Raw genomic sequence first — 24,456 nt, forward strand, 5'->3', positions numbered from 1 at the left:
CCTTACTTCAGCAGCACAGTTAATACTGGAGATATTTACAGTCTTAACACCAATATTTACGTGCTGCTAAAGTATGACAGACATCAGGATCACACAATTGACTAATTTGTGATATTTCTCTTCAGGGTGATGAAATCCTTGTATTTTTGAGGCAGCACAATATGGCCTGCACCTTTTCAAAACCCACAAACCATTATGTGCTGCTACGTTATGCCAAGGTGTCTCCCATACTTCAAGGAAATGGAAACGTATGCCGAAAGCTGGATGTAGAATTTTCTTGTAGAGCATTAGTTTTTGTGGAATGACATTAGCTGTATTAATAAACTGTGAAATGTTCATAAAGCATTTGTCCATTGCCAAGCTGACTGCTTATTTACAGTGAAGCTCTAGGCTTGATTATCAGTAGTGCATAAAATAACTTGAGGAGACATGGACCAGAAATGGGACAGTTAGGTGTCTGGTTAGAGAGACTAAAGGTATGCAGATGTTTATTTCAAAACTATTTTGTAATCTGACTTTTGCTCAGCTGAAAACCTCTGACATGAAACACAACATTTGTTTTTAAAATAATAGGGGCTAATTTCAAAACCTGCTTCTGTCAACTGCTGTGGCCTTTGCACAGTAGTTTGTTACTTGTGCAGAAGGTTACTGATCTCAGAGTCTCTGGGCAGAGAGGTTTACAAGCGCTTCTTAATCCACTTCAGGAAAAAAAACAAAAACCAAAAACAATCAGATCATTAGCAAGATAGTAACTTATAGGAGCTTATTATCTGCCTTTAGCCTAAACTGATGACTCCACTTAACTGGAAGAGGTAGGCAAGAGACTTAGTTCACATCCCTGCCAGGTATCCTTTTCTTATGCTAAGGTACACAAAACTACTATGACAACAGCTACTTACACAGACTGGACCCAAGTGCTCCATTCCACTGTAACGAGTCTTCTGGGCAATTCATGATAAAACAATTTCCATATATTAAAAGGGCTGTTGCTAAGCATGAAACAGTTTGGGGGGGGGGGGGGCGCCAGAAAGGGGAAAGGTCTGGTAAATCTTCCTTTTCTTCCTCCTTATGTTTGCTCCTACAGTAATACTGCAGGCTGGTTGGTCTCTGCTAGAAGGGTTTGTTGGTATAGCTGTTTCAGTTAAAGTGAGATTTGCCAGTGTAAGTATACAGGTAGCTGCTGCACACTGAGGTTTTTATATGGCTAAGTACTTATGCTATCTGCAGAGCTGCACAGAAGAGCTAATTCTGGTATATTGTATACGTGAGCAACGATATCTACACTTTTATATAGACTAAATCTTACAGACAATTTTAACAAGGGATATTTGTTCAACAGTATTTAAAAAGATTCCCTCCCACTGTTAATGCCTACGTTTATCCGATGGTGAGGATAGGCCAGCTGGATTATATTGGCATAATTTATTGAGTGCCTTGGTAAAGTAAAATCTGAATATAAAATCAAGATAAAACTAACAGCAAAGGTATGCTGTGCCAGCTGTTTCTTTGTGAAGAAACTGTGCTAGGCATAATCCAGGAGAGTAAAGAGAGAAAGAACACACCAGCAGATATACATAAAGCGGTGGGTTCAGATAAGAAAAATGTGGATGCAAGCATAGATGCTACTCACCAGTAAGAGATTTGCTTAAACTTTTCTGGGGAAAAAGACTATGAAACATATTCTCCAACAAAAGCAAATACTGTCTTTTACATACAGATTTACCTTAACAGATCAAAAGAAAATTATTTAAAGTAAGCAAGATAGCTGCAACATTTAATTCCTTTGGAAATACATTTCTCATCTGTATGTCCAGGTCAAATTCTTCATGTGTAAACTATGTATAGTTAACTAGATACTGTTGTTTCAATTGCCTAGTTGTTGTTAGCTTTCTAGCATAAGCATAGAGGTTTTTGCTGTTGCATAAATAAATCTCTCAAATTAAATGACACACATCACAAAACTAAGACTTGGCAGAATGATTACGGTATTTTTGGCAGCAAGTGCTTTAGTAGTAGAACTTGCAAGTAATTCCCCCCACCCGCCCAAAACATGAACAGAAAAACCTCATAAACATAATGGGATTGTGCATTTTCTACTTTATGGCTAACAAAAAAAAAAAAAAAAAATCAAAAACTAAAAATCCACAAACACAGCAGAACTATGTATTTTCTATTTCATGATTAAAAAATGCATTTTCTCTGTAAGGAGTAAAAGCAAGTTTTTGGGTTAAATTGAAAAAAAATGTGTGAGGAGGAGATGAAGAACAGGAAAAGGATGAAAGGAGGAAGACAAGCATGAAACAGTACTGATGGTCTAACCTGCAAAAGCCATCTAAAATCTAAGCAAGAATTCTGCTGAACATAGATCTACAGCGGTGTTTGTAAAAAGCTTTGTAGCGCTATGTTTTGGTCATAAGGCTATTAGAGTCATGCATCAAAAGTGATCCTCCTACCTCTTTCCTTGTGTCTTCAGTTGGAGGGGGATGGTTCAGGAAACTGTAATAAAGGCTGGGAATCATGTAAGTAGAGAAGAGCTCCATTAAATCCTCCCTAGACCTCTCAAAGTGAGAGCTCTGCTGGGGAAGGTGGAAGTCTGAAGAGGCAGAATTTAAATTCCACAGAAGCAAGAGCATACACAGAAACTCGGGACGTTGTTAGAAAATGAATTAAAAAGAATATATAGTATATATATGCATATTTAAACACATAAATGTATATGTATATGCATATAAAAAGGGAGGTGCCTTCCCTTGACTTCAATACATTTTAGTTGATTTATCAAAGACCATGCTTAATATCAAATACTATGTTCAGTTTTTGTTAGTTTATGGTTAAGAGTTTATGACAGCACCAAGCCCAATTAATTTTCTTCCTGATCTCACGAAAATCAAATACAATTAAATTTCTTGCTCTTAAAAATACTAGTAAGCTCCTTAAACCCTACATAGCATATTACATTCAAAAAGGTGATTACCATTAGTCAGGAATCTGACAGTCCTGTGATTTGGAGGAAAACAAATCAAGGCCTTTCTATTTAATAGAGTATAAGATCTCTGACATCCAAGAACACAAAATTAGATCAAACATTTACACGTGCCTTTTGATCGTACATCAACAGCACCCTCTTGGTATTTCTAGGCCAAAATAACTTCCACATTTATACCCCTATACACTATTTGCACACAGTCATATTCCATTGTTTGGGGTACTTACTCATTGAGATAGAGCAACACAGAACCAGTAAGGCTATTGCTTCACTCTTCCTTATGACCCTTTCCCAACCCCATTTCCATTTAAAACCAGAAATCTCAACGTGAAATACATCGAAAGACTTAGCGTTCCACAGTCTAACCATTGTGTTATATGTCTACCAGTGGCATTGCATTCTCCCCGGAGCAGTCATCAGAAAGAGTACATGTCCATACTTCAGTTTCCCCACTTTAGCTTCTTAGTTTAAACTAGAAATGAGACAGTTTGCACTTAGATTGCACAGTATGAAATGGGGCAGTTGTGACAGATGTGTCCCATTTTGTAAATTCCATGAAGGCAGTAATGTCCACTCATACAGTAGATAGATATTTTACAGTTATAACTTTTTTTTTTTTTTTTGATAACTCCAGGTAAATTTGCAATGCTCGCCTCTCAGAGCTCCCAAATCAATGACCCTCGTACACCATTCAATACAAATAAACACATGTATATACACTGACAGTTCAATACTTGCTGTAAATATTTATTTTTTTACTAAATTCATTTCGGCTACTAGGGCTCCTTAGCTCCAGGAAAACACAGAATTAAAGAGACATTCTCCCTTCAATATTAAGAAACCTAAACGTTTCTAACATCAAACATCACAAACTGTAAGATCTGCAAGTGTATTTAGCTGTGTGTTGATAATACAGTTTACTCCCCCTGCTTAAACAAAAGTAGTTTCACTTTATTTTTGTCATATACTTACTCAATGCTGCAATATTTATATTGCAAATACACTGGAATTTATAACTCTTGCTCATTCTTAAAACTTACATTCGGAGCTAAACGTAAGTTAAACATTCTTTTCTCTCTCCCTTCTGGTTGCTTTTGTTAAGCAACTCGCCTTCTTCAAATTCTTCATGTCAGTAGCTTCTGCTTTAAGTGATATGAATATATATTTAAAAAGATTAAAATATCATTTCAAAGTATTAATTTAAAGGCATTGCAGCAGTGTACTTTTAACTACTACTGCATTATTGTTTAGTTCAGTTATAACCTATGATATTCAGTTAATCCACTCATCTTAAGTGAGATTATTTTGTGGTCATGGAGGAAAGAGAATTAAAAGAACAAACGATATACCTTAATTATTTTTCTCCTGAACTAACAGTAAAATTTTGAATTTGCATTTAAGACTACTTCTAAAAAACAATCTATGGCCTTGACTTAACAATTCTATGCAAGTTTTATTTCATAACTGTAATCCAGCAACACATTAGCCCCACTTCTTCACCTCAGAAAGGGACAGACAATTAGGATGAAACTTATGCATGCTCTTCACATATAATTAATCTTCCTTTACTGTCTACTGAGCAGATGAATATTTCTAAGACTACAACTACTTTGTATTAAGAACTCACAATTAACAATTTAGGTAGTTTTCTGAACACAAACAGAATGAACATTTGAACAGAGGTGACTAGCACTGAGCTGGAGTTTTGGTTGCAAATTACAAGTAAGGTATAGCATCCAAACTTTTACAAAACAGGGATTGTCTGCTAACTCTTTCATCATCACACCAACAATTTCCACCATGTAATCATTGTAATAGGTTGGGGCAACTAGAGAAGTTGCATGGTAGGTAAGAATTTGCCTAACTTGTAACAACAAAAAAAAAATATATATATATATATTAATAATGAAAGTTAAGCAGGCATCTGCTGTTACTGAAGTTTGCTGTTATTAAATAGGGAGATTCTATATAATGTGTCCAGCCATCTCTCCAAGAATCACCAAAAAAAAAAAAAAAAAAGACTTAGACTAGCTGCAGAACTACTGCAAAAGGTAAGCATAAAATAATAAACAAGGCCACCCAAAAATAAAAAAGGGAAGTAAAACACTAAGACATTCCAAAGTACAAAAATACCTAGAAATTTGGAAATGCAGTTACGGTATACCAGCATCAAATTCAGCTTTACGTCCTTTTTACATTCATCTCAGCACTATCCACTGCTATCCACTGCTCACATTGCCTGACTCACACCTTCTGTTGTATGAGCTGCATTTCTGGTTTTGTCATTGTAGCCATAAAAATATACCAAGATGAAAACAGTTGTTCTGTAGTACAATATTGATGCTTCTATTGGAGAGGTGGATAGCATTCAAAACGCACTGAATTTATGTGGAAAGCAAGACACTAAAGGTAGTCTGTTCTTAAAACTTGCTAGTCAAAAAGCAGCACTGAGGGAAGTTGGCATAGGTAGCAGACAGAAATAATATCAATATATATTTCAGTACTGACTTTAGCTTAAAAATAAAGCAAAGCTAACTGTCCTCATCTCTTCTCCAGCTTCTAAAAATGATTTCTCAGATGTTGATGCCTTAACTAGACTGCTATGTGAAATACTTCACAGTGAACTTGTAAAGTGTAACAAGCTCTGGGCTCTATCAGAGTTTGTAGAAGTTGTATTTCAGAAAAGCTTTCCTGATCTCTCTTGATTGCACTGGTATAGGCTGCACAGGACTTTCAAAAACACATCTTCTCTGCACCTTTCGCATGTACACAGGAAGAAAATTGTGTGTGAAGACTTTCAAACTATACTAGCGCTTTGCTTTCTACTTGAAAGCACACATGCAAAATGAAGGAAAAAAGAAGAAGCTATTTTCTAAATTCTATGAAATTTTATTTTCATTGTAGTGGGCATTAAAATATTAATTTTTTCCAATTTTTAACACAAAGGTATCAATACTAAGTCTAGTGAACCTACCACAAAAGAAGGGGGGGGGGGGAGCCAAAGTTTCCTTAAAATACAACTTCAACTTTCTAAATTAGTCTTTTAAAAGTTTTTCCTAACAACTTTTCAAACAAAACATACATTTTACAAGTTCTCCAATAAACATATATCTTACAAAAAGCTTGCTAAAGTGCACGGAATCATTGTGGTGGAAGAGAAAAATGAAGCAATCCTTTCCCAAATAACAAATGCCATACATCTCAATAACTTTCCATTATATAGCTGGTTTAAGATAGGGAACAGATTCTCCTCTTAAATATATTAGATTCCTCCTAGTTTTTCCAAAAAAAAAGGATAAAAGAATTAAACTCAGTTTAGTCCATTTTATTCATTTCTAGTCTTCTTATACAATTATAAATCAACAAATAGGTGGGGGGGGGGGAGGGCTTAATTTTTATTCTTAGAAGACTTACTCTTTTAGTCCAGGAAACAATCACAGGCCTAGTGCAAAATTTTGCTTTCTTCCAACCAAAGCTGGCACCGAGGCTGTATGAAAGTTATTCAGATATTGCTGTTCAGATCTTCTATCTCTATAATATACATCAGAGCTCTTCTTGTCTCCCATAAAATTACAAAGGGGGTAGTTTTCAAACTACTGCTGGAAAAGTGGAAAATTCAGTAGTCAGTGTTCGGTAGACTGCGCCTTCCTAGTTGCTGTCTTATCTGAAATTAGTAAACAACAACAACAACTCACAGAATATAGCTCTCTCTCTCTCTATATATATAAAATAACTCGGCCTGATATGCAAGTCATACTGCTTGCACTGCACAGAATCACAAACCATTTTGTTGCATCTCAGAATTGTATGGGATCATAATGTCAAAAGATAAAAACTGGCCTAGAGCGCTGATCGCAATCCCATTTGCGAGGGCTAAATTTTTTGCATGTCTGCTTCCAAAGATTTAGGGTCAGAGGGACAGTGCTGCAAAACAAGGGTCAAAGCACAAAAAGACCAAAGCCACAGAACAAATAGGGTTTTCCTGTCCTGAAAAAGAGTTGCTTCTTGGTAGCCTGCCCCCTGGCTTAGATAGTAAATTTATCTTTTTGTTCTATATCATGACTTCCAGAAAATACCAGACAACTGTATGACTTACAAAAGGTAAGACTGCAACCCTTGGAGGAAATCAGCTAGACTCTTAACTAGTGGATTCCCTTAACAGCAGAACAATTGCCCCCTGGTATTTGCTAGAATTTTTCCAATCCTTAGCTGTATTTCTACACCCTAATTATTAATTATTCATTTGAATAGCAGTTTCGAGTGTCCTTAACATCTGTGGCATACAGATTCCTAATAATATTATCTACTGAGTTTTTTGTTTATTCAGTGGTAGCTGAGGAAACATACATAAGCAGCAGTTCAGGTAGGAGGTTGCTTTATTCCCTTCCCCCTCCAACCCCCAATAAGATAGCCATAGAAGAGTGATCTATCTACATGCATAGATGCATATACTCACTTCCAAAAACGTTTATGGGTTTGTTCCCTACCCCTCAATGAGACCCACTGCTCACAGAACTGAGCTAATGTGGACGTATACTGTGCTTTCTAAGGCAGTCACAAATTGCTAAGTAGTGAAGCTCATTTTTCAAGTTAGAACCATTTAGGATATGCCTTTCTAAAACAACAACAAAAGACGACTTCTGCCAAATGAAAGGAACTTTATCCACCACAAAAAAGATAAGGATGCTGGGCGCCTCTTATGGCTTTATATTAAGCTAGATTTTCAATATTTCACTAACAAGCTTAAAGTAAAACCATGCTGAATTAACTAGAAGTTAATATATTAAGAAAAAGATGTATAATGCAATACCTAAAGCACAGTAGCAGTCAAGAAATCTAAATTGTAGTCTCTGTCCTATCAGACTGTCTACTGAATATCCACAAACCAAAAAGAAGATACTAATCTCTTAGCAATTAACATTGAGCAGATTTTTTTTAAATGAAAGACTAGTCGACAGTACATTCTCTGAGCAAATGTCAGTATTCTGAGAATCCTCTCCCCCTCATATTCCAAACCTATATGAAAGAATCTGAATTAAAAATAGGGTTGTGCATTATCTTTTTATATCATGAGAAATAACCTTAAGAAATAAGCTTTCATGTGTGCAAATTTAATAGTATAGACCTGCTAGAGCAAATTACAAAAAGTATGTCATTTTGAAAAATCAGATCTTCATTATATGTATTCTCCCTTCAAAACAGATGGCTAGAATTTGAGATTCAGATATGCTGAATTAAATAAAAAAAAAAAAAAAAGGTTTAAAACTTACCTTTCAACTGTGGAAACCTACAATGGTTTGAATTTCATGGCCATCAAAATAGAAGTGTAATGTTTTCAAAAGAAAACAGATTCTTTTGCCTTTACTCTGCATTAAGCTGTAAGAGATATCTGATTCCTATTTTAAACATTAAATGTAGCTTTTAAGAACTCTGTTTTTTTCCTCCTAAAATTAAATGCAGCTGAAAAATATCTTATTATATGAAAAGCCTAGCATAACATACAAAAGGCCTACTCCAATCATCCTACACTTTCTGAAGGAAATGATTACTTCTCATCTCTCAAGAAGCACTGGTGTGAAAATACTGATTTTCCTTGTGGTGAACAGCAACCCACAAGTTAAGGAACTGATGCAAACTGGCAGATTTCCCCTTCTAATTCTGAGTCATATGCGTCATCTTTTTGTCAAAAGCTGGGAAGAAAAAGAATCTCTTCCAGCCTGCCACATGAAACCACCTGCTTAAAGATAGAACAGAACAATATTGCAATATTGGCCTGCATGCTGCTGGTACTTATGAATTTGTTCTTGCTTTTGTTCAAACAAACAAAATTCTGAAGACAGCCTTAGATATTAACTTATCTTTCAACAGACCTTAACCCTTTCATTGAGGCCTAAAAATCAAACTAGTGAAAGAAAAAAGGAGGGGTGAGTCAGGCTGACATGAAAATGCTTATTCTAAAACTGCTAATGTCTTACCTGCAAAAGGCTAAGGATTCAGTTCCTTTAAAAACAAAAAAAACCAAAAAAAACAAAACACACAAAAACACTTACATGCATGCCTGGCTTAAGCACTTGATTTTGAATATGTGACTATTCATACCAAATCTAGGTGAACACTCAAGAGTTCACATGTATTATAAAGATCTCATCTATCACCGTCCATGAGTATCAGCTAATTTTCAAAATCCCTTTCCACCCCCCTCAAATAACCCAAAATAGAAACCTCCTCCCAAACCCAGAGAACCTACTCGCTTCAGAGTGGGCTAAATTCCACATGATCCATTATCCTTTTTTTCTTCTGTGCATTTGACAAACTAAGAAGTAAAAAAAAAAAAAAACAAAAACCTGTTTTCTTCTTTCACAGGTTCATCAAGGTCAGTTATTGTTGGATTTTATTCTGTGTGATGACATAATCTCTCTTCTAAAGGCTCCAGTGCCAATTAAGGTTGGGCACATTATTGCCAGTAGATTACATATTTTCAAATCACACCAGAGTTGCTGATCAGACCTGCAAAAGACAGGTGTAAACGTTTACTGTTACAATGCATTGCAATATTTCTACCCATTTGTGGCACTGCCTAAGTGACTATGAGCAAGTGTTCTTAACAAAAAAAAGTTAAAGAAAAAAGCAGTTAAAGCAAGAATAAGTTTGAGACATGCATCTACAGTAAGTTGTGCAAAGAATGCTGATACTACTGCTAAAAAAAAATGGGTATAGAATGTAGGAACCATCATGCCTTTTTAAATCTAAGATCAGCACAACCATATAAAAATAAAAACACACACACTTATAAAATGCCCTTATGTTGAAATTTGTACTATGGCACTTGCAAGCATTTACATGGCTGGTTACATACATTTCAATATAATGAGATAGAACTTGCATTGCTAAAATAAGAATTCTTGAGTGCTTTTCAAGAATGATGACATCACTATTTGCATTGCAGTTTACTATTTACAAGTGTTCTTGATATTCTGCAAATCTATAATGAACATTGTAACCAATGAAAACTATAATTTATGTAATGCATTAGGTAAATTTCTAAACTGTGCACAATATATACAGATGATCTCTCCACCTCAGTTTAATATTAAATACAGCATCTGATTAAAATAAAATGAATTATTTATACTTTCTTATTAGTTAACATAATTTTGCAATATTTTGCAATAGCTCTCCTAGCTACTGGTATTACTGCAAATAGGTTACAATTGGTCAAAAATGTATTTTCTCAGCTACTAATGCTTTTAAGCAAATTCAGAATACTTTTTACTCACCATATAGTGTGTTTTCCTTAAGAACAAAAGGCATTGCATCTAAGTATCTGTGTAATGTTACTTTATCACCCAAAAATCTGTATCTTTCAGAAAGCATCTTAAGGGTTCAATGTAGCAAACAAGAACAGATTAAAAACAACAGAAAACAACACACCTCCACCCCCCCCCCGACACATACGCTGAGCAATTTGTGCCCTTTTTTTTTTTTTTTTTTGACAGTGGCAAGAGTGAACGAGGGGGAAAAAAACCTTTGGAATAAGAGGTTTCTTAAGCTTTAATTCAACAAAGCATAGGAACCGGCTTAAGTTCTTCCTAATTCAGTGGAAGCACTCAAGGATATATTGAAATAATTTACCAGACGTGAAAAAGTGAGCTAAATAAAGGATTTAGGGGGGTGGTGACAAAGACCAACTTTTGCCCGGGGAGGGCAGTCTTCATAGGTTCCACTCTGTCCAATACGGGGGGCAGAGGCACCCCGAGTTGCTCTGGGGCACTGGGTAAGCTAGGCTCCTGCTTTGAATTGCCCTCTAGTGTTAGGCTTTGTGAATTCCTCTCTCAACGACAGGTTTTTACATAATGGCAAGTGGGTCACCAACATAAGTTATAGTAACCTAAAAATAAAACTAAAATGATTGCACAACATTTTGAATGATCATTTTCATGTCAAAAGATTTTGTGGGACTAAAACTAAATATCAGACACTAAAAATGCAAGAGGAAATCTACAGATCTAAACAGGAAAAAATAACCAAGGGCAATAAATTTAAGGGATAATTTATGAACATTATTGTATTTTGCATTTCCATTGATTTCTTACAGAATTTTACAAGAGTATAAATTCCTGAAACAAACACACAATATTCAAAATCACTGCAATTACAGTGACATAGCTGGAATCAAGACCTTAATGAAAATTGAAGAGTTGCTGGTGTAAAAACAGAACACTGTCTACCAGTATTAATACTCTAGAAGGAATTATTCTCTCACTGCTAGTTCAAGAGTCTCCTAGTTACATTCTAAACTGGATACAAAACAGGCACCATGCAAATGAATATCTAGATTTTAAACCTGGCAATTCTATGAACAAGAGTATAAGCATTTTTCTCCGACTTTATTTTAACCCATTTTAGCTACTTTCAAACTGATCAGAGAGCCAATGAATTTATGCTTTAAAAAGTACAGTTTTAACAATTAAAGAAGTATGGAGAACATACTCTTGGTTAACCTTGCATACCATCTGGACTATTGATATCCACCTCCATAGCAAAGATCAGCACACAACCCCTGGTTAAAACAAACAACACAAAAATCACTTCCTCTCGCCCAAACACATGCTTGAATCATACACAGCTACAATCCTTAACTAATACTCATTCTACCTGAGAACTGAAAAATATTATTGGAATAAAGGGATCTAATACATTTAGAAAATACACATATGATGCTTGCATAACTGCTGTGCTTGCCATTAAGGCATCATTCTCCCTTGTCCTGAAACCCCAGGAAAATCTTTTGTTTTTGGGGAGCCTGAGGAGAAAAGTACAGGTACATAAACAGAAGATAGTTATTTTTGATAAAGTTTGTTTGTCACGTGCAAGATACTGCTGACACTGTCACCCCTGTGTCATAGACTTCTGTTCTGCAATAGCTATTTTATGTGTATATATATATAATTTTTTTTTTTTTTGATTTAGAGACTGACTTTCTCGTAAGAGCCCTTCAAATGTTTCTCAGTGGATAAGGCATCCCCCTCTCCTAATTCTTGATCTTGACCAAAATATGGAAGAGTTTATAATAGGAGGAAGCAAAGTGCTTCCAGAATTACTGAAGTGATAATAGCCTCAAGACCACAGTATCGGTTCAATCTAACAAGAGCACATTTTGCTTTAAAGTTGTACAGAAAATATAATCAAATATTTCTCAGATCCACTGTAAGTTCTGTCTTTCCCCAAATTTTCAATGTATCTAAAAGTGACTTACACTATGCTCTATTCTGCAGTAGGAAATTATCAGTTAAAATCACAACCATGCTGATAATCACAATATTTTCAAATAAGTTTAAGTTAATTTTCAGATTAACACTTAGATCAATTTCTTACTAGGAAAAAAAAAAAATCACTGTTAACACCAACTAAAAAGTAGATTGATGGATGAATTCATGACAATTTTTGGATTGAAGTATTAAAAAAAACATGAAAGGGAATTTACAGTAAGTAAAAAGTATGTTCTTAAAGTTTAGTGGGTTAATGGAAGGTTTAAATATTTTAGAGATGCTCACACATTACAAAGATTTTTAAATACTGCACAAATTAAAAAAATATATAAATATTTCAGATCTCATGCTTTAAAAATATTGTCTTAGTAGTGGGATTCACATCCTATTTGCATGATATTTTGTTCTATAAGTACTAATTTTCTCAAAATATTGCTGCAAAAAAATTTAGAATGTTATCAGAAAAAAAATTGTTCTCTCTCCAAAAAAAAAAAAAAAAGTCCCCCCATGCTCAGAAAAATAATTACTTTGAATAGCCATATAGTTAAAATAAATTCAAAATTAACTAAGCTAGAAATAGGGCTTATTCAAACACACTACTCAGTTAGCAAACACATCTTCATACCTTTTCTCCCTTTTTCATGTTAGTGTGTGAACAGCAACCTAAAACAAGGTGGATTAACCGGCCACCAGTACAGTAGTTGAACTTTTAGAGAACTCTGATTACATTTTTCTCCCCCCACCATCCACAGCTTAAATGTATGGGTTTATAGGAATTTCTACTTAGGTTTTTGTTGCCAAAAAAAGAAAAAAAAAGAAAAAAAAAGCAATACCTTACTCTCACATATTTGGTTTTGAGTAAGAACAACAGGTATTTAAATATCCCAAATTAGCATGTTTTAACTATTTTTCCTAAAGAATTCATATGTCATTTGTTCCTCTTTCACATTTGCCTTGCAAGACCATTTTTATCAACAGGTAAGAAAAAATGAAGTGTAATTGTGTACCAGTCTGAAATCCTTGCAGTATAGATGTATCATTAAATGCCTGACCTAATAAAAAAAATTAAATGTTTATTTAAATCCAATAGTATACAGAACTCCATTTTAAAGTAAAATAAATCCAGCCTTAACATTACACTAACAAAATCCAGAAAATTCAGTTCTTTCAGATTTCAAAAATTAGAACAGCTATGCCTAAGACATCATAGGGTTTTCAAACAATGGCTGATTTCAAATGTGTTGTAATAACAAGGCACGGGTTGCATTAATAGCTGTATATCTCCTTCAGGAAAATTATTTAAGTTGCATTTGAAAAGCAATAAGTCCTTAAAGAAAGCATAGATGAGTTGACAAAGTCATCTGCAACAGCACTTTCAGAACAGTAATGAGCATGCATTGTCAGCTATCAAATTATGATTTAGTCAACAAGATCTGTAGAGCCTCATGTGAATACCTATATTACGAACAGTAAAAGTGACCATGAAAAGTTACACTCGGGAAGCCCTTCAGCAAAGTAGTCTGTACATTTTTATCTTTTCAGTCTCATTACAATCAGATATTGCAAAACAGTTTACGAAGTTAACCATACAATTTGTAATAGCCACACCAACAATTTTTAAGGGGCCGGCACTCAGCCCTTATTCAGGCTCATCTTCCATCAAAATCAGTGGGAATTTTGCCTAAACAGGAACTGTAACAGCAGAAGCTAAGAGTAATAAAATAAAACAAATACACACCCCGCATCTCTCCTGAAAGCTTCAACTACTTCTTGGGCCACAAAACAGCCAGGCTGATTATTAAATATAGAAAAGTTCTAGAACAAAATTAATATAGGCCAAATTTCAGCATGAAAATGTTCTAGAGCTAATCAACACTTGAGAAGTGGATTTTAATGATAACTGACAACTGCAGCACACTTGACAGATATTTGAGCTTGTAAATGAGTAAGACTTGTAATTAAATGCATTACTGCAAAATTCCTCCCTGGACATTTTTTGGTTAATTTATTAAGACTTGTTTCAATGTTCAAAACATTTTAGTATCTTTTCTTCATGAAATGAAATAAAGTTTGGATCTAATAAGAACATGATTCTGCAAATCCTTTTTCATGGAACTGAGACATTAGGACAACTTGTGTATTTAAAAGTTTGCAGGATTAGGCCCTAAATTTAAAATCCCTTTGATTTACAGTTGTGAACCAGAGACTATAATTTTTGCAGAATTAGATTCTATGAGAAATACTCTGAACTTGTGTCAGACAAGGAACACTCCATCAAACTTTCACCTTTTAAATATGTCACAAGGGAGCCTTAGATACCTTTGCCTTGCAATACAATCCTGATTTTCATTAACAAGAATGTAATTGCTTTTGTACAGGAAAAAAAAGAAAAAAAAATCATAGAAGTGTTTTGTGAAATCCTTACATTCTTATGAGAACTTAAAAAAAAAAAAAACCAACAGAAACGTAGCATATTTAGAGCAGTTTCTAGACAGACTGTAAAATATTTATTTATTTATTATCATATTAGACATGTTATCCCAACACTATAACAACATTAATAAAAGTACTTTTACTGTCATTTTTTAATCATAAAAAGAAGAACGAGATTAAAACTTAAAAAATTATCTATTCATTAATCACAAATTGCAGTTTATATAAAGTTAAGTTTCACTTGTTTTCCCCAGATTCTATATTATGTGTGTTCCAAGTTTTGTTTTTCATCTGCAGGAGGTTTTAGCAACTCATAAAATCATAGCAATATATGAAAAATATATTCAGGACGTCTGCCTCAAATACTTCTAGAATAGGAGGTGCATTAATAGTAAAAGCTACCAATTCTTCAGTTGTATTAGGCATTAGTTACAACATCGAGGAAAAATGAAATTTACACTTCACTAGATTTGCTGGAACCTTTTCTTGGTATAAGCTAGCAGTTACTGGTACAATCTAAAATTTTGCTTTTTAAAACTTGTCTGATATTACGATACAATTACTTCCTACTAAAAAAAAAATACTCTTGAAAACAGACAGATTTGATTAAGGATAAAAACTGGATTCCAGCTGAAAGCTGGAATTGCTAATGTCACGACATGTTCATAAAATTTGTTGTGCCATAATATATTTTGCTGAAGATAAAGTTTTACAGTTTTTTCTCCTCCATTTACTATTTTAACAAATTTACTCAATCCAAGCACAGTTACTGTTTTAATTTCAATTGTTTATGTAAATAGTTAGTGAAGATTATTCATATACAAGTAGATAGGTTGTGATTACTTTGAATGGATTTCTCAGTTTCAGCCAAATTAGCACTTCTAGTGCAATGCAGGACTTGCAAGATGAGTGTAGCATAGTTCATATTTATTAGTCTTAAGTTATTCACTGTTTTACTATATAGTAGTTATTTATTGACAAACATATGAAATATTGCAAATTTCTGACTGTTCTTATAAAGGTGGAGCACTCTGCAAATCATTTTCCCTGTTTTCTGCTTTTTTACTTGTCAAGTAGCTAGTTTATTAATACTTTTAAGAACAGATTTTGCACATTACATTGAAATGCACTTAACTAGTTCTCTATTCTTTTCTTTAAACATACCTGACAAAAAATAAAGTTACTTAAAAATAAACACTATATCACCCACATCTTTTTCTTGAATTAGCAAGATTTCAGCTGGAGTAATTGCCAAGACAAGAATACGAGAACAATACTATATGGAGAATTTATATAACTTCAGTGATCAAGGCTACTGCAAACTCAGCTTTTTGTGCATACTTTGGCTACTTTATTTCTTTCTTTTCTGAAGGCAGCCTGTGTGAACACTTTTACTTAATCTTTTAAAATTTTACAGAAGGAGTGTGAAGAAGAATTATTTTAACAAACAAAATCTTGGACAAACCCAGCAGAACTGGCTTATTTTGAACTATCCAAAGAAGTTATATTACGATAAAAATTGCTTGAAATAAAGAACATATGTAATAAGAGAAACGTTAATATAATATATACCATGCTCATGCTCCATCAACCTTCCAGAGAGAGTTTTTCAATCACAGGAGTAAGTCGTTCTCCAAAATCAGCTCTCTATTGAAAGGTCGAAACCTGCAATAAAAGTGTCATGTATTATAACATTTTTCCAACACCCACAGTTTCATGGTTGATCCCCAAACATAGATGTAGGTCATTGGTTTGACCCTCGCATTGTCTATGTTACAGGAAACCCTAATTTTAAAAATACTTATTTTTTTAACCAAACTGACTTGATTAGGAACACCTGTGATATGCCTTGTTATTATCAGAAGCCTCCTGAAACAAATCAGATTAGTATGTTCCTGCTTTCATTCTTCCCACAGAATTTTAAGAGCAAAGTAAGAGAAAGAAAAAATGGGGGGGGGGGGAGCCACCCCTCCCCCAACCTCTCCCTCTGCCCTCAAACAGGTAAGTAGACCTGCCTAACTGATGCGAGTGTGCTACTGTCATACTTCTCAGATATGCTACTGACTATTAAGTATTCAGCTTTTAGTGTTTTTCTTTAAGGAGCTTTATTTTTTATTCCTCAAGACATGAGTAGTACCGCTAGTGCCTTTACAAAAGTGTAGTTGTATAAATATTAGTTACTTTAAAACATATAATGGAAAATGTAGTCATGCACGCTCAGAGATGAAATAAAAAACCTAAAAACCACACACACATATACATATATACATATACATATATATAGGACATGAGAGTAATCAGTTAAGAACAAAGTATAACTTGATAGAGGTAGTAACTATCTTCAAATATCTATTGGAGGAAATAATGCATTCACATAGACAAATTCTTAAATTTAGTTTGCCTTTTTCTGGTACTGTAGATCGTGTGACAAGATACATCCTATGTCTAATAAATGAGCAGTAGATGCCTAGATTAGGTCACCTGTTTACAAATATTTTCACAGATTTGCTCTCTATTCTTTAAGCATACTCCAGAAAATACTAAAAAAATTAAAAAAAAAAAAAAAGAAAACCCACAGCTAAGGACCTATCACCATAAGCACCCTACTTTTATAATAAAAAGGAATTTGCCTGTATTCTCATATATTTCACACATCTCTTCCAGTCCACCCTTTATTTCTTTTTTTTAAAGTTTCTGTTATTAAATTAGAAACATAAAAATGCTTCCGAAAATTTTCCCCCAATGCTTACATTGGGATTTAATACACTTAAAGATAATATTGAAGCTGGACTTCCATAAAACCATCATATATGAAAATACAAGCCTAGTTAATCAATATGTGTAATTATCTTTTTCCTCAGCTCAGGTCTTATTTTGTATTTTATTTAGCATGGCATAAAATTACTAGTTGCAACTAGATTCTGTGCTAAAAAGTTTTTAAATAAAATCTATTTACAGTGGATACACTCACTGCAGTTTCTGAAAACAAACTAAATAGTCAAGAGGGTTTTTTTCCTATTTCTAACAGTGGTTTCCTTTAGACATTAATAACGATCACTGAAAGTCACTGCTATTTTTTCAGTTTCGAGCAATATAACATTATCATCTTTGGTTTTAAAAGATATCTCAGGGAACTTTTAACAAAATAAAAGCTAGATGCATATATAATTTTCATTTTCTACTGTAGATGTGTATATATGGTAATAAATGTGTGTGTGTGGGGGGGAGTCATCCTTATACACTAGCAACTGTTCATTGCCAAGATATAAAGAAGTGTTCAGAATTATATAAGATGTAGGAAACCTAGTACTCTCTGTAAAGAGAATGCATTTTTAAGAGGTACAATAACCTATAATTAGATGCAAATATTAAAGTAAAAAATTGCCAAAATTATAGCTGCATTAGAGCTCAAGTTCTGTTATCCCACTGCAATTTTCATGCAAGCCTGCTGGAAGTTCTCACGCCAAAATTAACGAAGTTAAGAATAAAATTATTTCTTAGTTATTGTACCATCAACTGTCTAGTGGATAGAGATATCCCAAAGCTTATTTTAGTAGAACTGGAGTGTTTTTAAAAATTATACTAAAGGGTTAAAAAAATAAAAGTCAATATAGACCTCTCCTTGAGCCCTATTAAAAGCTTCTGCCTATGTTTTATACTTAGTTAGTTCTAATCATTTCTGAAATTGTCTACTATCCAAAATTAAGATTTTTTTCAAGAACTAGATTCTTTTTTAAACCTAACTTATCTAGCTTGTTGTGTATTAAAACACAGTTACCTCAAAATTCTACAGAACTCGTGCCAACAATTCACAAATAAATAAAACTGCAAAGCAACATTTTCATCGAGTTTAAAAAAAAAAAGTTATAGGAAACTTGTGGCTACCCATCTCTACTCTGTTTCTTACCCTCTTCATATTTGTGGGGCATATCATTATTATTTCTATCTTAAAAGTACACTGCTAGTTCAATTAAAAAAAAAAAAAATGGATTGCAGTGTAAGAAGACCCACAGAGAACTATCTACAAAAGTAATTTAAGCAGCCTGTTCAAACAAAATATTCTAAGTAATACTGTTAATAGAAAAGATTATAATTTTTGAGCTCAGGTTCCAATGTTGGATGTTAACTGTTTAAAAATTTGTAATACCGTATATACAGAATATATCTGCAGAGACACTTATTTGTGTACATAAAGCTAGTTCTTTTGTTTTTAAGGCATTTACCATAAAAATTATTTTCTGCTTGTACACAAAAGCCTACAATTTTCATTCTCTATTGCTTTCATAGAGAGTTAAAACAAGTCCAAGATGCGCTCTACCTTTGGACTACTTGTAATGAATGTAAATTACAGGAATGACTAGCAATGGGCTTTTGAGGGTGGGGGAACGATTATATCTGAGAAGCGGAATACCTGCAGCATATTCATAGAATATAGTAGTAAGTTTCCCAGTTCTTCTCTATATATTCAGTAGTTTATTGTTTCCCGATTCAAGTAATAAAAATAGTAAGTTCCCATAAAAGAAATGCTAGCTGTTAAGCGACTACTTTTTACATAAAGAAGGGCAGTGTGCTTGTACATACATAAAAGTGTTATGGAAAAGTGTAGATACACCTGTTAGGATGGCTTTCGACATTCAAGATGTATGAGATGCGCACCTTCCCTAAAGTGTTCACAGGCAGAGTGTACACAGACAGGTAGTGTGTATGGAGTTCCAATTGCACTTAAGTACAGAATGTGTCTTGTAAGTATAAGGATAATTAAGCAAATAAAGGCTATAACTTCAGAGCAAAATTTCTTCTGTGACACTACTTTTTGGATGGAATAGTAAGAAGCCTCAGTTCCACGAACTAAGCAAAAAAACCCCCTGTAATATCTTGTTATTGTGCATAAAGTCTACCTTTAAAACACTACTACAATACGTTTCCTATGTAATACTATCGTAATTCATGCAAAAGTCACATAGACACATAGTCACACTTTCAAATTACTGTTATTTTTGAAAATGAAAAATTTCAAAGTTACTTCAAGCTTCAGTAGATTTATATTTATAAAAAAGAAAGGATATTGCTTGGAAGCTTTCAGTAAAACTTAGATTTTTTTTTTTTAAGAGGACAACTGAAGCTTATTTGAATGTTTTTCTGAGAATCAAGACAAAGGATCAGACTGAAAAGAAAATTTTTTAAAAAATAATAAATTTACTATGCTACAAGGTACACCTAAAGTGATATGACTAGTAGACTATTGCTTAACTTTCATTTATCGATATAATATAAATACATATGTTTAGATCTTTAAGTTCATTTGGTATTTCCTCTGAATGTAACTTTTCCAGGGCCAAGTAACCCCAGTTAATGTTTGACATTTTAACTAAGGTGAAAAATGCAAGCAGTTCTACAAGGGTCTATTTAAGCTACATGATTTTTCTCAAATACCTCAAAATAAGGGGTACATCAAATATAGGAAAGCAAAAACTACTTAGCATACACCATATATTGATATTAGATTGCTTACTGCTTTCATTTTAGCCACACCCACCTTTATGTAATTGTAAAATATGGGAATGGTGCAGCTGAGAAATAAAAAAGCTAAAAGGAAGAGTTCTGTGATATAGTCAAGTATGAACTAAGTACAGATTTTAATTAAAATGAAAAATAGGCATAAACTGCATGCTATCGAACAAGATCGTCAAATAGTGGGGGGGAGTATACGCACCTGTACAGTAATGAATTATATAATTTTTCTAAATGAACTATGAGTCAGGACAGTTATTTCCTTGAAAGTGAAAGTCAGTGTTTGTAAGTTTACTTCCACTGTTGAATAGTGTAAATCTTTTCAAATGCTGATATTTCAAAGTGTACACAGCTACAACGAAACAGCTTTGTACACATTCCCACAGTAACTGTTAAAAATGTTTCCTAAAACAGTCTGGGAATAATGATGTAAAGCTAAAGAAATAAGTGCTAAATTTCAGTAGGATCTTACTAGTATCGCAATTTCAGAGATTAAACTGAATTTTCTAGTTGTGAGGACGTAAAGGTAATAAACCGTAGAGACAATCGAAGCAGCTGTTCCTAAGGAAAAGGGACTGAAAGAAGTGGAATTTGTGTACTAGATTAAAAGAACCCAAGGAAACCTTAAGGATTCGAGACAGGAAAATCTTCTTGCACTATTGTGTTTCTGCACTACACAGAAAATACCTTGAATCACAATCCAGTTACCATGCTGGAAACGCTTAAGTTTTGCATTTCACTTTAAGGCTACAAGCTTGCAGCCGTGTACACAGAAATCTTTTGTGCAGCACTTCTGCACCCCAACTCTTCCTTACGTCCCTCCTACGTGATTGGGTTAACTCGTTATTCTCGGTGGCGAGGGCGCTCGGCGCAGCGCGCCGGGGTGCGGCGCGGAGGGATGTGCGGGGGGGGGGGGGGAGGGGAGGGAGGGCGCGGAGCGGCGCGGCGCGGAGCAGAGCGGAGCGGTGACCCGGTCCAACCTCCGAGCCCGGCACTGCGGCCCCGCAGCCAATCACGGGGGCAGCAGCCGGTCCGGTAGGCTCTGAACGGGCGCCTCAGCGGGGCCCGATGCCGCCTGCCTTGCGCATCCTACGCTCCCACCGGCTCCATGGGAGTCCCGAGCGCCCGGGGATCAAACAGCGTTTGGTAAGACGTCCATACGCCTCCCTGCCTCGGAAAAAACCTTCGGCGGCCGAAAGCGAATAGGGAAGTAGGAAGAGGAATAAAAAGTAGCGCTAGCAATCGCATCTGGGAAAGAGCCCGATGGCCTGGCAGCTCCTGCGCGCCTAGCGCTGTCTGTGGCTCGTCCACCCCACGGCACGTTATTATCCCTGCCTTCGCTCCCACCGAGCCGCTGCTGCAACAAAAAGATGTCTCGCGTGTGCGCAACTCGGAAAGGCGAGCGCCCACGCCAAACCCAGTCCCGAGAGGGTTAAACAGCGTCGTGGAGGAAAAGGCACAGTGTCACATATTATGCGTGTGCAGCGGGGTAATCGCTCATCAGATACACGGCGAGAGTGATTTCATTGCTTATCACAACAAGCACGATCACGCTTACAAGCTACGAAAGACCGAGAGCTGCTGGCCACCGAGAAATGACATAGAAACAGCCACCAAAAAATAGCTAAGCCAATGACAAATAGCGACCCGGGTGACAGAGACAGAGAATTTTGTAGGCGGAGAAGAGGAGGTGAATGGCCAGATCTGATCACAGTATAAGGCTGGGCTATCTGCGGGGAGGGTATTTACTCGTTTTTGGGGTGTGTGGGAGGAGAGGAAAACACCTACAAATAACTGGCACAATTCAAATGGCCTCGGATTACGTTCCCCCCTCTAGTTCAGGAAGGAAACTCGCGTTTTAACGCTAAGAGGAGAAAGAAAGAAAAAAAAAAAAAACAAGAAAACCAGCCCTGTGCAATACGCGATTAACAGGACTTTGGTTTTTCGTTAATACCCAAGGGGACAGAGACGATAAACGTGATAGCATGTGGCACCATAACCGTCACCCAGGTTTCTGCTAAAGGCGACTCCGATATCGTGACACGGGAAATTAAGCGCTTAAGTGGGAGGTGGAGAAAGCGCTTAAACGGAGAAGTTAATCTGCTAACACGGAAAGGAAACAAGCCGAGAAAAAAAAAAAAAACACGAAGGGTGTCCTCTTATTTTGGGGGGGGGGGGGAGAAAGGAGGGGGAAGAGCGAAGGGGCATTAATCCGGGTTACGAAAACACGGGGAGAGAGGAAGGAGGAGGCGGGGGCGGGGGGGGGAAGAAAGGGAGATGTGCATGTAAGTGGGGAAGTCATCCTGGCTGCTGCAGAGCCGGGAAGCAGGAGCCGCCGTGTCCCGAGCGCTGCCCCGAAATTTCCGCGGCGGAGAGGCGGGGGAGAAGGCGGGAGGCGGGGGGGGGGGGGGAAGAGAAGGATCAGAGGAAAAGCCTGTCATGTCATGTCACGGGAGAGCGGGGCCGCGGCGCGACCCTCCGCTCCGGCTGTCCCGTGCCTCCCCCCCGGCCGCCCGCCCGGCCGCCCGCCTCCGCGCCGCGCTCCCCCGGGGCAGGCGGGCGGGCGGCGGTGGGAAGCGGCGCTGCCCGGGATGCCCCGCCTCGGCCAGATGCTCCCCGCCGCCGTCGCCGGCCCGGGGGAGCGGGGTTACCTGCCGGAGGAGGCAGCCGCTCCCGCCCGCACCCACCCTCTGAGGCGGAGGGCAGCGAGTGACAGATCCGCCCGGGAGCCCACGGCGAGACCTGCCGCCGCCGCCGCCGCCTCCGGGAGCCCCCCCCCGCCGCTGCCGCCCGAGCTCCCGAGGGGGCTTTTCCCGGCGGCGGCGGCGGCAGAGCGGTTGCCCCCGTTTTCCCAGGACGCGCTGCCCCCGCCCGCTCAGCTCCCCTTGCCCCAGCCGCGCCCGGTCCCTCCGGCTCTTACCGCCTATGCCGGTGGCGGCACCCGCTCCGAAGCGCGCTGACGGTGGTAGCGGCGGCGAGGGGGAAGAGAGAGGGAAGGAGGTGAGTTTTGGCAGCGGCCGGGGCGGCGGCGAGCGGCCCCGCGGGCTGCGGCTCCCCCGCGGCAGCGATGCGATCGGGCATCACTCGAAAATGGCGCCGAAAGACCAGGGCTCTTCATTCAAATTCGTTAGAGCCAGCCCCGCTGCCCTGGGGCATGCCGGGAAGGGAGGGGGGGCGCGCGGGGGGAGAGCCGCTCGGGCTGAGGCAGCGCTACGGACACGGCGCTCGCTGTCAATGCCGCCCCTCCCCCCCCACCCAACCACCTCCCGCCTGCTCCCCCCCCCACCACCACCACCCCGCCGCCCGCTCCCAGCCTGCGCGCGCTCCACGCCCTCCCCGCTAGCGCGCGCTCCCGCGCTCGCAACCCAACCGCCACTAATGGGGGGGGGGGAGGGAAGGAGGGAGGAGGGAGAGAGGGAGGAGGGGGGAGCGAAATGTCACCCAGAGTCCCGGTCCGTGGGGGAGAGGCGGTGTGGTAGAGATGGGTGTGAGAGAGAGACCACCGCCAGCCCTGTGGACTTGTCAAGGTAAAGGGGCTGGGGGAGGGGGGGGCAGCGCGTTTGGGAAGGTACGGAGAGGAAACCGGCCGGGGGGGGGAGGGGGGGTGCGCGAAAAGGACCTGAGGAAAATACGACCAGCGCCCCCCCCCACCCCCGAGGACCCCCGCAGCGCTCAGGTTGCAGCCTCCCCCCCCCCCCCCCCCCCCCGCGGCCCGGCGCACCCCGCGCCGAAGTCGGCGGGTTTGAAGCGCTCGGCGCTTGCCCGCGGAGGCAGCGCGCGGGGCCCGATCCCGCGCTGGCAACCGCCGCTCCCCTCCCCCCCCCACCCGCCGCTGCCTCCCGCCGCACCGGCTGCGGGCCGGCCCCGCTCCTCACCGCCCCCCCCAACCCCCCCCCCCCCCCCGCCGCCCCGGTCCGCTCCCCGCCCCGGCTTCGCAAAACACCCTCTCACGTAGCGAGGTCGAGCGCTGCTGTGTGGGCGCATCTCAGGGCAGATGGGGCCCAGAGTGCCTTACACCGGTCATTTGAAAAAAAATACCTCCCTGAGTTACTTGACGGAGTGAAGGTTTAGCTTTGGAAGGATTCGCTTGGCCTTTTCATAATACTTAGAAGCAACCGTGAACTTTCATTTTCATGCCCTTCCTCCCCCCCCCCACCCCGGCCCCGACTCCCGAGTTTTCACTAATCATAAGGTACCTGATAGTTTGGTTAGTGTTTCTATCCCCATTTCACAGATGGGGAAATCGAGATGGAGGTT

General features: G+C 38.3%; 1 long non-coding RNA gene across 3 annotated transcripts in view; it reads right to left on the reverse strand.

Moving 5' to 3' along the window:
• Positions 1-6,040: 6,040 nt before the first annotated feature.
• LOC138065583 (uncharacterized) overlaps positions 6,041-24,456 on the reverse strand; it is a 68,909-nt gene continuing 50,493 nt past the window's right edge. The window contains exons 1-4 of one of the 3 annotated variants that reach the window (XR_011138629.1): positions 23,120-23,294; positions 16,261-16,353; positions 9,331-9,493; positions 6,041-6,650 (exon numbers count right to left, since the gene is read on the reverse strand). This is a non-coding gene — a long non-coding RNA (uncharacterized lncRNA). Of the gene's footprint in view, positions 6,651-9,330; positions 9,494-16,260; positions 16,354-23,119; positions 23,295-24,456 lie in introns of those variants that run through there. The other 2 variants (XR_011138628.1, XR_011138627.1) reach the window with 2 other exon arrangements.

The sequence above is a fragment of the Struthio camelus genome, chromosome 1 (genome assembly GCF_040807025.1).
Source record: "Struthio camelus isolate bStrCam1 chromosome 1, bStrCam1.hap1, whole genome shotgun sequence".
NCBI lineage: Eukaryota > Metazoa > Chordata > Aves > Struthioniformes > Struthionidae > Struthio > Struthio camelus.